The sequence below is a fragment of the Macrotis lagotis genome, chromosome 5 (genome assembly GCF_037893015.1).
Source record: "Macrotis lagotis isolate mMagLag1 chromosome 5, bilby.v1.9.chrom.fasta, whole genome shotgun sequence".
NCBI lineage: Eukaryota > Metazoa > Chordata > Mammalia > Peramelemorphia > Peramelidae > Macrotis > Macrotis lagotis.
Window position 1 is genome coordinate 253,705,873 of NC_133662.1, and position 15,780 is coordinate 253,721,652.

The window sequence follows — 15,780 nt, forward strand, 5'->3', positions numbered from 1 at the left end:
ACTAAGGAAGGCAGGATTAGTCTTCCTTTCAAAGCCTAAAGAGGACTCATTCCATTCCTCTCAGTACTTAGGAAACTTAGAACATAGACCAGGAATTGTAAAATCTTAGAATTATTACACTCTGACACTACCTTTAGAAAGAAAAGGGAAATGGAAGAAAGTTGAAAGTCAGGGCATCAGTAAAGAACCAGAGTGTTAAAGGGCCAACATTACTCACACTCTTGGGGGCTGGGAGGGGAAGGGGGCAGATGGAAGAGAAGGCAGAGTACTTTTCTTTCTAATGTTCTTGCCTTCCTATGGTTTCATCTTCCACACTTCCTCCTGTCATCAGGGACAATCCAGTACCCCCTGAATAGCTTGTAAGCCCTCAGATAAACTCATGATCCTGCTGGGCCCAGATCAGCACCCCCAGGATGGTGAGGGGAGGGGAAGGAATCCAGGACACTAAATTACTCCAAACTATCCTATAAAGCGACAGTCATCAAAGCTGCCTGGTTCCAGTTAAGAAATACAGTAATGTCTCAGTGGATTAGAAGAGGTTCAAAAGAAACCACAGTAAATGACTACAGCAATCTACTATCTGACAAACCCAAAGACATCAGCTTCTGGGATCAGAACTCACTATTTGACAAAAATTATTGGGAAAACTGGAAAATAGTCTGGCAAAAACTAGGCATAAATCCACATCTCACACCTTGTACCAAAATAAGGCCAAAATGGGTACAGGATTTAGACATGAAGAGTGATACCAAAGATAAATTAATAGACCAAAAAGTATTCTTTCTATCTGAGCTATAGAAAGGGGATAAATTTATGACAAAACAAGAATTAGAGCACACTGTAAACTACAAAATGAATGATTTTGACTATATTAAATTTAAAAAATTTTGTACTAATAAAATCAATGCTGCCAAAATTAGAAGAAAAGCAGAAAACTGGGAAACAATCTTCACAACTAGGAGTTCTGATAAAGACCTCATTTCTAAACTATATAAAGAATTGCAGTAAATTTATAAGGTCACAAGTCTTTCCCCAATTGATAAATGGTCAAAGGATATGGACAGTTTTCAAATGAAGAAATTAAAGCTATATACAAACATATGAAAAAATGCTCCAAATCACTATTGAATAAAGAAATGCAAATTAAAATAACAATGAGGTATCATCTCACACCTATTAGATTAGCCAAGATGAGAAAAAGAGAAGATGTTGGAGAGGTTGTGGGAGGATTGGGACATTGATGCATTGTTGGTAGAGCTGTGAACATATCCAGCCTTTCTGGAGAGCAATATGGAACTATGCCCAAAGAGCAATAAAACTATTCATACCCTTTGACCCAGCAATTCCAATTCCAGGACAATATCCAGAAGAAATTGTAAAAAATGGGAAAAGTCCTACATGTTCCAAAATATTCATAGCAGCTCTTTTTGAACTGGCAAAGAACTGGAAACTGAGGAAATGTCCATCAACTGGGGAATGGCTAAACAAGTTATGGTACATGAATACTATGGAATATTATGGTTCTATAAGAAACCATAAATAGTTGGACTCTAGAGAAGCATGGAATGAGTTACAGGTTCTGATGCTGAGTGAAGGGAGGAGACTCAAGAGAACAATGTGTACATCAGCAACATTATGACATGAACAACCTTGATAGACGCAACTCCGCTCAGAGAGCTAGGACAGTTGTATTAGAGTGATTATGGACTGTACTATCTGCAATCAGAGGAAGAAAAACAAAACAAAACAAAACAAAACAAAACACACAGAAAAAAAATACCCCTACCAAATCTGATGAACAATTTATAAAAATTATCTCTTATGCATCTCTTTCCCTTGACCCTAATTCCTCATGCCAAAAATTACTAATTTGTAAATATGTTTAACAAAATATGTATGTAAAATTCAACCTGACTGTTCCTTACTGAGGGGAGGGAGGTGGGAAGGGAGGGTGGAGGGAAATTTTGTAACTTGGAAATATGCATGTACAAATGGATGAAAATTTAAAAATAAATAAAAATAAATAAAAACTTCAACTGAGCCTAACAGTTGACCTGCCAGTTCAATCAGTAATCCAAATGGTCTTCTCTTTAAACTCTTCTCAACTTTTCTACCACTTTTTTTAATTAAAGATTTTATTTATTTTGAGTTTTATAATTTTCCCCCAATCTTACTTCCCTCCCCCCCCACCCCCACCCCTACTCTATTACTTTTTTATGTGTTGTAACTTCTTTTAATAAATCTTTATTCTCTTTCCATTTCCGGTTCTGAATAGTGATTCCTCACAGGCAGCATCACACTCAAAAAGGCAACATTATAGATGCCCCTTGGTAGCCAAAATCATACCTACTATGAATCCCTAAACCTCCTTGGAAATCTTATTTTTTTTAAGGTTTTTTGCAAGGCAAATGGGGTTAAGTGGCTTGCCCAAGGCCACACAGCTAGGTCATCATTAAGTGTCTGAGACTGCCGATGCTTTATCCACTATGGCGCTTTATCCACTATGCCACCTAGCTGCCCCATCCTCCCTGGAAATCTTCCCCACTCCCAAGCCTCTCAAGATGAGTATATGAAGCCATTTGTCCAGGTGATCCCTCAGGACCCCCAAGAATGGATGTGTGGAGATGGGATACTGAGGCCACAAGACAAGAACTTGAGTTTGGAGTGGGTAGGAGAGTTAAGGCAGGTTGGGAATAGAAGGGGAAAATCTCTGGGGGAGGTGGACTGAGAAGCTTCTATTATAAGTTCCTCAAAGACAGTTCTCTCTTTTACTTTTCCTTGTATTCCTAGTGCTTTGTGTGACCCATGGGAGACATATACTAAATGTCCGTTGACATGAAAGGAGGAGTACAGAAAGGAGTTGGAGCCTGGTCCGAGTAGGACTGAGAAAGACTGAAAATTGGTGGCCCAAGTGGGTATGCCAGCCAAACCCTTTTACTTCCAGGATTCAAGTGCTGGGCAGTATCAGTTCAACAGTCTGGTGTGGAACAATGGGCAGGATATGTGGAAAGTCAATGCAGGAAATCGTTGAAAGCAAAAGAAATCAATCAATTCTGGAGAATCTTCAGATTCAGGGAGTCTATCCTGGTCATCCATTTGTCCTTCATCCCATTAGGTGGGGTCAGAAGGTGGAGGGACATGCCTCATCTCAAAGAATTCTCTGTCTTTCTTGGGTCCCAGTTAGGTTCTCCATCACTAAGGGTGAGGGCCATTGGGGGCTTCAGGAGGGGAGTGTCACTTCAGCACTGATGACAACATATACATTGTCTCACCTAGATTTCTCCAAAATCCTTGTCTTTCTATCCACCTAGTCTGCTTTTCCTCCTACCATCTCCTATATCCACTGCTTATCCTTTCCCCTTGTGATTGCCTCTTAATGACTCTGACTCATCTTTTCCCTTCTCTCTGACCTCTCTCTCTCTGTTTTTCTCTGTCACTGTCTCCTTTTCTTCTTCTTCTTCCCCTTTCTCCTTCTCTTTTACCCTCTCCTTTCCTCTCTCTCTCTCTCTCTCTCTCTCTCTCTCTCTCTCTCTCTCTCTCTCTCTCTCTCTTTCTCTCTCTCTCTCTCACTCTCATTTCTTTCATTCTCTCTTGAAAGATCCAGTGACTATTTCTCAACATGGGCTTCTACTCCCTGGAACCCATTCCCAGTCCATCTCTGATGCTGGCCACATCCTCTTCCATATCAAGAAGCCTCAAGAATTCAGGAACAACATCCGAAATTCCTGTCCTAGAAGATGTTCCCTTTCCCCACATTCCACTTTCCAACTTCAAACACTCAGAGAGCCCTAGCTGCTTCCTTCACTTGGAATCTTTCTTTTTTTAAAAAAAAATCATCTTTTTCTAAATCTGAACTGAACAAACACCAATTAATATGAACATTTTTCAGAGACAAAGAATAAAGCAAAAGAATTGTAGAAATTGTGAGTCTCTGTTATGAACAGCTTGAGCCACTTTTAATCATGATAAATTCAACAAGTTAATTTTAAAGTTGTCTTCCTTGTCTTCAGTTTCTACCAAGTTTCCTTCTGTGCTTTGCTCTGCAATTTTTAAAAGTTTCAATGACCCACTTTTTTCTTTTTAGAAAAATAATGCTTTTATTATGAAGTTGACAGGGAATATAAAAAAAATTCCCATATACAAAGACGGAAAAAAGAGGATTCCATAGGAAACTACTAAGCTACCATGTAGTTTTTCTTGATGCTTTTTTAAAGTGTGTATCTGTTTTATTTGAAGCCCTTTTCTCACTCAGATCTTCCTGACTCCAGGCTCAGCCCTCTAACCACCATAACATCTAGCTAGGATTTCCAGGCATACCCACTTGGGCCACCATTTTTCAGTCTTTCTCAGTTCTACTCAGACCAGGCTCCAACTCCTTTCTGTACTCTTCCCTTCATGTCAACAGACTCAAGTGTGACTGAATTATTTAGTAAATCCTTTGGAGTCTTGGTGGGGATCAGTGAAATCAATTTTTAAGGCAACAGTTCACCCCTTTCCCATGACTTAAAATTGTACTTAATAAGGTCAGATACAAAGCAGCCCTCACCACCTGTAGTTTAGGGGATCAAGGACTATTGCTTAGTGATCACCCAATTGGGTTGGGTTTGAAATTCAGGTCTTGGGAAGGGGTGTTACTGTCCCTCAGGAGCAACTCTTAGAAGGAAGGGAGGAGGAAGAGGGAGATGGGTAAGAGGAGGAATAGTGAGGGGAAGGAAAAGGTAGGCAGGGATTATTGGGAAAGAGGACAAGGAGGGGGCAATGAGGAAGGTCTGAGTTCAAATCCAGCCTCAGATATCTACTAGTTCTATGATCTTGGGTATACCACTTAATTTTGATTTGTCTCAATTTTCTCCACTGTAATATAACCATTATAATAGCATCTATCTCCCAGGCTTGTTATCAGGATTCAATGAAATAATATTTATAAAGCATATAACCTCAGGCCTGACACCCAGAGGACCTTTAGAAATGTTAGTTATTAATACTAAGCTATTTCCATGGTTTTGGTATGTATATATACTTTGGGAAATGATCCTTCAGTGCACTCACAGTTGTGTCACCTCCAGAAGGCATCTCTTCTATGTACATTGGGTCCAATTCAGCATTTTGTCTGTCTTTGTTCTCTTCTTCACCATTTCTACCTCAATTCCAATTAGAGAGACTTTGTTTTTCCTCTATGGAGTAAATAACTTGTAAAGATCTTTGCAGAGCTTTCTATATTTCCTCCATTGTTTTCATTTCCATATTTAAACCACTGGGATGGTTTGCTTGCTTTCCTTTGTTCCCAGATTTTCCTTAAGTTGCCTTTCCCATTCTCTCTGCTTTATGAAATGATCCTACTCATAATTTCCTTCCATCTTTCATCATGAGATAGATGCTAAACTCATCATGCCTTTGGCTGCTATAGCTCTCTATTTGTCAAGCTGCTATTACTTTCATATTCTTGTAAATATTGATTATGGGCTCTGTAATATAAGATAATAAAAGGTCCCATATAGTCTCTTGTTTGCCTTTGGGTGGACAAAGGGCAAAAGTGACTCGTATTTGCCTCAACAAGGACCTGTGCACCATCCTTTCATTGGATCCATCTTCCTTCTATATAAGGCATTGTTTCAAGATTTCATTTCTTGGGAATATCAAAGCTGTTAGAGTTTCTCCTGTAGCTCACCCAAGGTGTTAGTTATGGACAAAGATCTCACATCAAGAATGCCAACTGCTAAACTGAAATGTATAGCAGTGATTCTTAGCCTCCTTTGTCTCTTTTTTGCACCCTTCTGCATATAGTCCTGCAGAAAGGGAAGGGGTAAAGGGGTAAAGGTAAACAGTCTGAAGGTCATTTTAAATTTATTTTTTTTCATGGTTTACCATAGCCTATGCTTTCATGTCCTAAATGGTCAGCTTTCTAGTGTTGAGCATCTCTTTGCTAAATTAGGCTGGTTTTTGGAAAACAGACTGGGTCCATTGCCAGGGCAGGATTCAAAGAATTCCTACCATGTGGTTTTTTTTTTAGTTTTTTTTTTTTTTTGCAAGGCAAATGGGGTTAAGTGGCTTGCCCAAGGCCACACGGCTAGGTAATTATTAAGTGTCTGAGACCGGATTTGAACCCAGGTACTCCTGACTCTAGGGCAGGTGCTTTATCCACTATGCCACCTAGCTGCCCTACCATGTGTTTTTTAAATAGTTTTTTAAAAATTTTATATAAAGACAAGTTTCAACTTTGATTTCTTTTTATTTAATATTGATTTATTCTCATTTTGTACAAATAATGTTTTTTTATACATTCATAAAAAATATTCTTGTTTAAGAGTAAACAGAATATCCCCTCACCCCAAAAAATATCGACTCACTTGAGCAATAAAGTAAAGGGGAGAGAAAAAAAATTAAAATTAAAAAAATAATAGGAATAATTGTAAGTATGACCAGGTGATACAATGGACGGAGCACCAGCCCTGGAGCCATGAGCACCTGAGCCCACATCCAGCCCCGTACACCCAACAATCACCCAGCCATGTGACATGAAAGCCACCTGAACCCCATTGCCCTGCAAAAAACAAAAAAAAAAGAAGAAAAAAGACCCAAAATAAAATAAAATAGTAATAATAGGGGTGACTGGGTAGCGGACAGAGCACTGGCCCTTGAGCCAGGAGCACCCAGGTCTAAATCCGGCCTCAGACACCCAACAATCACCCTGCTATGCGGCCCCAGGCAGGCCACCCAGCCCCATTTGCCCTGCACCCCCATCCAAAATAATAATAATAAAAAAATGTGCTTCAGTCTGTGTTCCAACACCACCAGCTCTGTTGTGGATGGATCACATTCTTTATGATAAGTCCATCACAAAAGTTACTTCCATATTTTTCCACTGTTGCCGTTGCTGACTGCAACTCCCTCCTTTCGTATTTCTCCACTACCATGTACTATATTTTCTCTCTCCTTTCACCGACTCTGCTGTAGGGTAGCTGAGTGGCGCATCGGACAGATCCCTGACCCTGGGGCCAAGAGGCCCTGAGTCCCCCTACCACCCCTTAGGCCCAGCATCCACCTGGCCCTATGATCCTGGACAGGCCTTCCAATCCCAGCCCCTTGCAAGAAGTGAAAAAAGAAAATGCATTATATCTGACCACTCTCCCCCCATGGTCCATCCTCTCCTCCATCACTCACATCACCACCCTTCCCCCTGTCCCCCCCCTCCTTTTTTTTTGCAAGGCAATGGGGTTAAGTGGCTTGCCCAAGGCCACAAGGCCAGATCATTATTAAGTGTCTGAGGCTGGATTTGAACTCAGGTACTCCTGACTCCAGGGCCAGTGCTCTACCCACTGCACCACCTAGCCACCCCCCCCCCTTTTTACTCCAGGTGCCTATACCCCATTGAGTATATATGCTGTTTCCTCTCCGAGCCCCCTCTGATGAGAGCGAAGATTCCCTCATTCCCCCTTGCCTTCCCCCCCCCCATATCATTGCAATAGCTCATTGTAATAAAGAAAAATCTTATTATATGAAATTTCTTATGAGATTTTTGACTTCTAATATTTTCTTCCTTCTACTTCCCCAAGATCACAAGCAATCTGATATAGATTATACTCAAACATTCATGTAAAGCTTATTTTCACATTAGTCATATTGTAAAAAGAGAAACAGAATAAAAAAGGGGAAAACATAAAAAAAAACAAAGTAAAAATGGTATGTTTCAGTCTTCATTTAGACTCCACCAGTTCTTTCTGGGATGTGGATAGCATTTTCCATCATGAGTCTTTTGGAATTGTAAACAGTCTGAAGATCATTTTATTCTTTTTCATGGTTCACCATAGCCTATGCTTTCATGTCCTAAATGGTCAGCTTTCTAGTGTTGAGCATCTACTTGCTTAATTAGGCTGGTTTTTGGAAAACAGACTGGGTCCATTGCCAGGGCAGGATTCAAAGAATTCCTACCATGTGTTTTTTAAATAATCTTAAAAATTTTTATATAAAGACAAGTTTCAACATTGATTTCTTTTTTTTTTTAAGTTTTTGCAAGGCAAATGGGGTTAAGTGGCTTGCCCAAGGCCACACAGCTAGGTCATTATTAAGTGTCTGAGACTGGATTTGAACCCAGGTACTCCTGACTCCAGGGCCAGTGCTTTATCCACTGCACTACCTAGCTGCCACAACATTGATTTATTATAAGATTTTTGACTTCTAATATTTTCTTCCTTCTACTTTCCTAAGATCACAAGCATTCTGATATAGATTATACTCATTCATGTAAAACTTATTTTCACATTAGTCATATTGTAAAAAGAGAAAGAGAAGAAAAGGGGAAAACATGAAAAAAAAACCAAAGAAAGTGAAAACAGTATGTTTCAGTCTTCATTTAGACTCCACCAGTTCTTTCTGGGATGTGGATAGCATTTTCCATCATGAGTCCTTTGGAATCGTCTGGAATCATTGTATTGCTGAGAAGAGCTAAGTCATTCACAATTCATCAATGCCTCTGGAGGCAAGATTATCAATTCATTTATTTCTGAAGTCTTGTTTAGGTATTGTTAATTCTGTTTTAATAAACAAAAATCCATTTTCTCACCTTTCTACCTACCTTGCCATAAAATGATGAAAAAATCTTGCATTATGAATATTCAAGCAAAAAATATATATTGCAAATGGTGAATTTTGTCTAGATATATGTGTATGTAAAAATACACATACACATACACACACACAAACACACACACACACACACACACACACACACACACACACACACACAGACACACACTGATTATTTCACTTGGTCCTTAAGATCACAATGAGGAAATTGATTGGAAATTGGCTCATTTCAACTGAGCACAAATTCACCTACTCAGAACAAACAATCTGGAGAACTAAAAGGTAAACTTAGCAACAGATCTAAATCTGAACGTAAAGAATGGCAAACTTGCAGTTATCAACTATGTCAATCCTATATCTAAAAAAGATCAGCCTGGTATACTTCCCTAGACCTACCCTGGGTAAGGAAAGCCACACCCACAGTGAAAGGTAAGGGTCTCCATTTGAATTTTTAATTGACAATGGATTAATCTGCAGTTAAGATTAGGGATCCATAGGAGCCACAATGGAAAGAGCACTGGCCCTGGAGTCCGGAGTACCTGAGTTCAATTCCAGCCTCAGACACTTCATAATGACCTAGCTGTGTGGCCTTGGGCAAGCCACTGAACCCCACTGCCTTGCAAAAAGCTAAAAAAAAAAAAAAAAAAAAAGATTAGGGATCCAGCTAGCAAAACTGTCACTTTTTATCTGTCTGAACTTCACCAAAGTAATGACTAGAAATATTGCTGGGGCTGGTATCATTTAACTATGGATGACCCCAAGTAATGTTGACCCTGTTAAGATTCCTTTGACTGGTCTACATTGGACTATCTTAAAACAAAATTAATTTTTAAAACTAATGAGATATCTAGGAAAGAGTGGGAATGTTTTCTTTGATAGTTACTGAGATATTAGAGCAAGAACAAAAGACGGAGGCTTTTTCTCATAAAGTTCAATGCCCTGAGTCCTTGGCATCAATACCCTCCTTTTCAAGACTGTCAGTTCCTCCCTCCTGTTTCTTCTGTTTTCCCTGCCTTTCCTTCCCTCTCCTCCACTTCTCCTCCTCCTTACTCATATGGCCCCATTCCTCCTCCCTTCCTTCTAAAGACTGATCCTGGCAGATCTGCCCCCCCCCCCCAGATCTGAATCTCAAACCCAGCCCTGTTGGGATATATTCATTCAGGGTGGTCAGTAAGCAGTGCCCCCAGACTATGGATGGAGCTGGCCACTTTGTGTCTGACCTTGAACTTATTACTATCCTGAAATATAACTTTACATCATGGGAAAGAGGTGAACTGCAGGCTTTAAAAAAAGGACTTCCCTGATCCCCACTAGGACCCCAAAGGAATTGTTGAATAATTCAGTCACCCTTGAATCTTACAGTCTGGGTGGTGCAATCTGAGCTGGGGGAACCTGGGTGAAGCAGTCAGAAAGATCTGACTTTAAATTCAGTCTCAGATACCTACAAGCTGTGTGAACTTGGGTATGTCACTTAATTTCAGTTTTTCTTAGTTTCTTCCACTGTAATAGGACCATCATAATAGCACCTACCTCTCAGGCTTGTAAAGACTCAATGAAATAATATTTGTAAAGTATTTAGCTTAAGGCCAGACACCTAGTAGGATCCATAGATTTGAACCCAGGTCTTCCTTTGTTTTGGTTTTTTTTGGTGTGTTTTTTTTTTGCAAAGCAATGGGGTTAAGTGATTTGGCCAAGGTCACACAGCTAGGCAATTATCAAGTGTCTGAGGCTGAATTTGAACTCAGGACCTCCTGACTCCAGGGCTGGTGCTCTATCCACTGTGCCACCTAGCTGCCCTCCATAAGAGCTATAGAAATGCTAGCTATTATTACTAAGATATTTCCATAACTTTGGTATGTACATACCTTGGGAAATGAACCTTCAGTGTCCTCACAGCTAGGTCATTTGCAGAATACATTGGGTCCAATCCAGTCACTTTGCTTGTCTTTGTTCTCTTTAACTCGATTTCTTTCTCATCTCTAAGCACATCATGGTCCCAGATGTACAAATCCATTAGAGAGCCTTCCTTTACCTTTATGAAGATCTTGTTCAAAGACCTTTGCAGAGCTATCCATATTATTTCCATTGTTCCCATTTTGCCCTTCGATGCCCTTGGAATGACTTACTAGCTTTCTTTTCCCAGGTTTTCCTTCAGCTATCCTTGCCATTCACTGCTTCTCTCTGCTTTATGCTCACTATTTCTTTTCATCTTTTTCTATGAGATAGATTTTAAACTGACAGTGCCTTTGGATGTTATTTCTCTGATTGTCAAAAAAAGATGCTATTATTTTCATGGTGAGCTTCTTGCAAATATAATAAATTCTGTAATACAAGATAATCAAAGGTCCCACCTCATTTCTTATTTGTCTTTGGTTGGGCAAAGAAGAAAAGTGATATTTATTTGCCTCAACAAAATAATCTTGTGCACCATCCTTCTATTTGGTTCCAACTTCCATTTATCTTCTGACTTCTTTTATAGAATTATCAAGATTTTATTTATAGGGAATGTCAAGGCAGTTAAATAGTCCAGTTTCTTACATCAAAATGCCAACTGCTAAACTGAAATTTCAGGTGTTCTAAAGCAATGATTCTTAGTCACCTTTGCTTCTTTTTCCCCACTTCTGCCAACATTCCTAAAGAGAGGGAAGGGAAAAGAGGGCTATACACAGGTCTGAAGACCATTTTGAATTTTTTTTCTTTCATAGGCTGCCATGGCCAATGCTTTCATGTCCCCAAATGGCCAGCTTTCTATTGTTGAGCATATCTTTGCTTAATTCAACTGTTTTTTGGAAAAGAGGACTCAAAGAATTTGCCAGGAGAAGATTTAAAAAATTTCTACTATGGTAGAATGTGCTTTTGTATTAGGTTTTTTTTTTTAATTTTAGGTAAAAATATTTTTCTTTCTTTTCTTTTTTGGCAAGGTAATGGGGTTGAGTGACTTACCCAAGGTCACATCACCAGTATGTTTCAATCATCTGAGGGCAAATTTGAACCCAGGTCCTCCTGACTGCAAGGCCAGTGCTCTGTCCACTGTGCCACCTAGCTGTCCTAGTAAATTTCCAGTATTCATTTTTTATGAGATTATGGAGTTCTAAATTTTTTTTCTTCCTCCTCCCCAAGATAACAAGCAATTTCATACAGATTATACCTAAATAATTATGTAAAACATATTTCCACATTAGTCATGTTGTGGGGGAAAAAGTCAGAAAAAAATAAAGAAAGTGAAAATACTGTTTCCATCTGCATTTAGATTCATTCTGTACTCTCTCTGGATCTGGATAGCATCTTCCATCATGAGTCTTTTGGAATTGTCTTGGATCATTGTATTGTGGAGAAGAGCTAAGTCATTCATACTTCATCATCACACAACATTGCTGCTACTATGTATAATGTTTTCCTGGTTCTGCTCACTTTATTCCACATCAGTGCATGTAAGTCTTTCCAGTTTTATCTGAAATCATCCTGCTCATAATTTCTTATAGCACAATAGTATCCCATCACATTCATGTACCACAACTTGTTCAGTCATTTCCCAATTGATAGTCATCCCTCAATTTCTAATTTTCTGCCATCACAAAGAGTTCCTATAAATATTTTTGTATGTGTTAAGTCCTTTTCCTTTTTCCTATGAGTTCTTTGGGATATAGATCTAGTAGTAACATTGCTAGATCAAAGGGTATGCAAAATTTGGTTGTTCTTTGGTCATAGTTTCACATTTCTTTGCAGAATTATTGGGTCAGTTAACAACTCTACTCACAGTGCATTAGTGCCCTAATTTTCCTACATTCTCTCCAACATTTATTAATTTCACTTTATGCTATATTAGTCAGTCTGAAAGGTATAAAAATTGTTTTAATTTGCAATTCTCTAATCAATAATAATTTGGAGTATTTTTCATGACTATAGATAGTTCTGATTTCTTCTTCTGAAAACTCCCTGTTCATATCCTTTGACCATTTATCAATTGGGGAATGACTTGTATTCTTATAAATTTGTAATTATGTATTTGGGAAATGAGTCTTTAATGAAGTATTTGATGTGAAAACTTTTTCTGACTTCCTTCTAATCTTGGTTGCATTGGTTTTGTTTGTGCAAAAACTTTTAAATTCAATATAATCAAATAATTCATTGTGCAATGCTGTCGACCCCTTGTTTGGTCATAAATTTTTCCCTTCTCCACAGATCTGACAGGTAAACTCTTCCTTACTCCCACCACTTTGCTAATGCTATCACCCTTTATGTCTATATCATATACTCATTTTGTCCTTATTTTGGTATACAGTATAAGATGTTGGTCTACACTTAGTTTCTGTCATCCTATTCTCCAGTTTTCCCAGTAATTTTTGTCAAATAGTAAGTTTTTCTCCCAGAAGTTGAATTTTTTTTTATCAAACACTAAATTACTGTGATCGTTTGTACTAATCTGTTCCACTAATAAGGCAGTACCAAATAGTTTTGATAATTGTTATTTTATAGTCTGAGATGTGGAATGACTAGAGTTAGACATAATTTTCTTAGGCTAAAACTCTTTTATTCATGAAGTTAGGCAATCAATGAGATTTCATATAAATGACAGTCCTACATTATGATCCTCTCATAAGCTATAATATTCACTTCAAATCCCTATTGATAAGAATCCCACTTAGGCTGGAGAGGGAATGTTTACAAACACACACAGCATTTCTCTCTGACAGATTGACATTTTTGCATCCAGAGACAACATTCAGATTTATAACTCCTAGTTAGAAGCTGAAAAATCAATTTTTTTGATTAGAAATATAGAATTAGGGGTGGCTAGGTGGCGTAGTGGATAAAGCACCAGCCCTGGAGTCAGGAGTACCTGGGTTCAAATCCGGTCTCAGACACTTAATTACCTAGCAGAGTGGCCTTGGGCAAGCCACTTAACCCCGTTTGCCTTGCAAAAACTTTAAAAAAAAAAAAAAGAAAGAAATATAGAATTAGACTTAGACACTAGGCCATATAGTAACACTTTTGAGAGTTTGTGAGTAGTCACACTCCTTCCATACTAAGATGAGGTATCCCAGGAAGATTTTTATGGACTTTGTATTCAGCATATCTCTTCCACTTGCACCTTTTTATAGGTTCTTCAAACTCATTGAAACTATCTCTAAAGCAAAGAAATCGTTTCTGTCAACATTATCCTTCCTGTTTCAGTCTGGGACTCTCCAGGGCAGGACACAAGATGAACTGTGAAGTCCTGCCCTCTGAGAAAGGTTAATAAGTATTTCAAACTATAGTCCTGGCCACAAGGCTGATTTCTTTAGACAGGACACAACCTTCATAACTCTGTCACCTTTGCCACTGTGTAAGAAGTCGAGGTCTGTGGGTAACTCTCCCTACATTAGTTATAAACTCAAGAAGACAAATGATTAGAAAGTTGGAAAACTTTGTTCTGTCTGCAGGATACTTAAAGCCTAGGAGGAGATAACAATTCTTCAGATAGGATTGTATAAGGAAGATTGTCTTTGTGAATCAATTGAGCCATTTAAAATAGCGCTAACTCAGAGACTGGCCTCCTAGGTGGGTAATAATTTCCCTGATCCTTGCTTTTTTAGCTAAATACCCCTCTTTCTTTCCTTTTGAGGTGGTCATTACCATAAAGACCAATATCTATAGGTTTCATGATAAATCCTAGAGAATAAAACTTCAAGTCTGACCTATGTTTTTCCTCATTTTATTTTAATCTTACATTTTGAAAGTTTGCACCTGGCACTTTGGGACTAGGCTGGGAAGGAAGCAGGACTGCATTTGAATTCCTGTTCCACTCTTCACTTGCTGAGTGCTAATTAACAGGTTATTTCCTCCTCTCTCATTTTCATTTCATTTCCCTCCAGGAAAAATGAAGGAGGAATTTTCTCCCAACCAGGATGGAAGAAAACCAAAAACTAGCATTTTTGAAGTACCTAGGGCAGGCACCGCTCAGGATTTAACAAAGATCACCTCCTTTGGTCCTCAGAACAACTCAGAGTGGTTGGTGATATTCAAATGGGGTTTCCCATTTTACAGAAGAGCTAACTTAATGTAGACACAGGTTACCCTGTTTGTAAGTGTCTGAGGTCAGATTTGAAGTCAAGGTCTCTTGACTCTGGGCTCGATTCATTGCACCACCAAGGTGGAAGAGGACTTGAGGACCTCACCCTTTCTGTCTCTCCATGGGGGTGCCCCTACTGGAGAGGAGAGGAAAGAAGAGGAAACCAGAGGAGAGGAGAGTTTTTTTAGTTTTTTTTTTTCCTTGAGCATAAATGATTGAACATGGTTCCTTAGACAAACCAGTGGTATTTAACCTGGAGTCAGGAAAATTGTGTTCAAGTATGATTCTAGAAAGAGACTATTTGTTCTATTTAGATCCCTAGAGTAACAAATCATATATGTAGACATTGCAATAACCACGACAGAAAATATTCATTTATGTTTGTCATCATGAAATTGCTAATCGTTAGATGTATACAAGGAAGAATCAACTGCCTGGAAAGGTGTTGAGATGCCCTTCCTTAAGACTCTTCAAGCAGAAACTGGATGACCACCTGTTAGGGATATTCCACTGGGGATTCTTTCACTGAAAGGGATGAAGGAGATGGCCCTGCAGGTCCCTTACATTTCTCCAGCTTTGCAGTCTGATTCTGTCCCTAAGCTTGACAGCTGCCCTGTGAGTCCTGGAGCCATGGAGAATTCCTGTGGACTGGGAGCAAGAAATGTATCTTGAAGCTACAACTACCATTTTGTAGGAGAAGATAACCACTGATCCTGCCCCAAATGGCCAAAAGATTGGCGCCTAGAGCAGTATAGAGTGGTGAAAGTGAAATGGATATTCTGGAACCTTACAAAACGTTTCCTGTTTTGTGGTTTTAACCTCCAGATAAGAGTAACAGGTTTAAGTCTCTATTCAATGCATTGTGTTTTAAGTATCCTTTTATGATCAAAGAAATATTTTGTCTACACTTGATCAGCTTTAGACACTGATTACCTTTCCAAGGAGGGAATGTGAGCCATATCTATTTTTGTTTTTGTTTTTGCAAGGCAGTGGAGTTAAGTGGTTTGCCCAAGGTCACACATCTAGACAATGATTAAGCTGTCTGAGGTCAGATTTGAACTCAGGTACTCCTGACTTCAGGACTGGTGCTCTATCCATTGTGCCACCTAGCAGCCCCCATATCTATTTTTTACAGTAATTGAGGA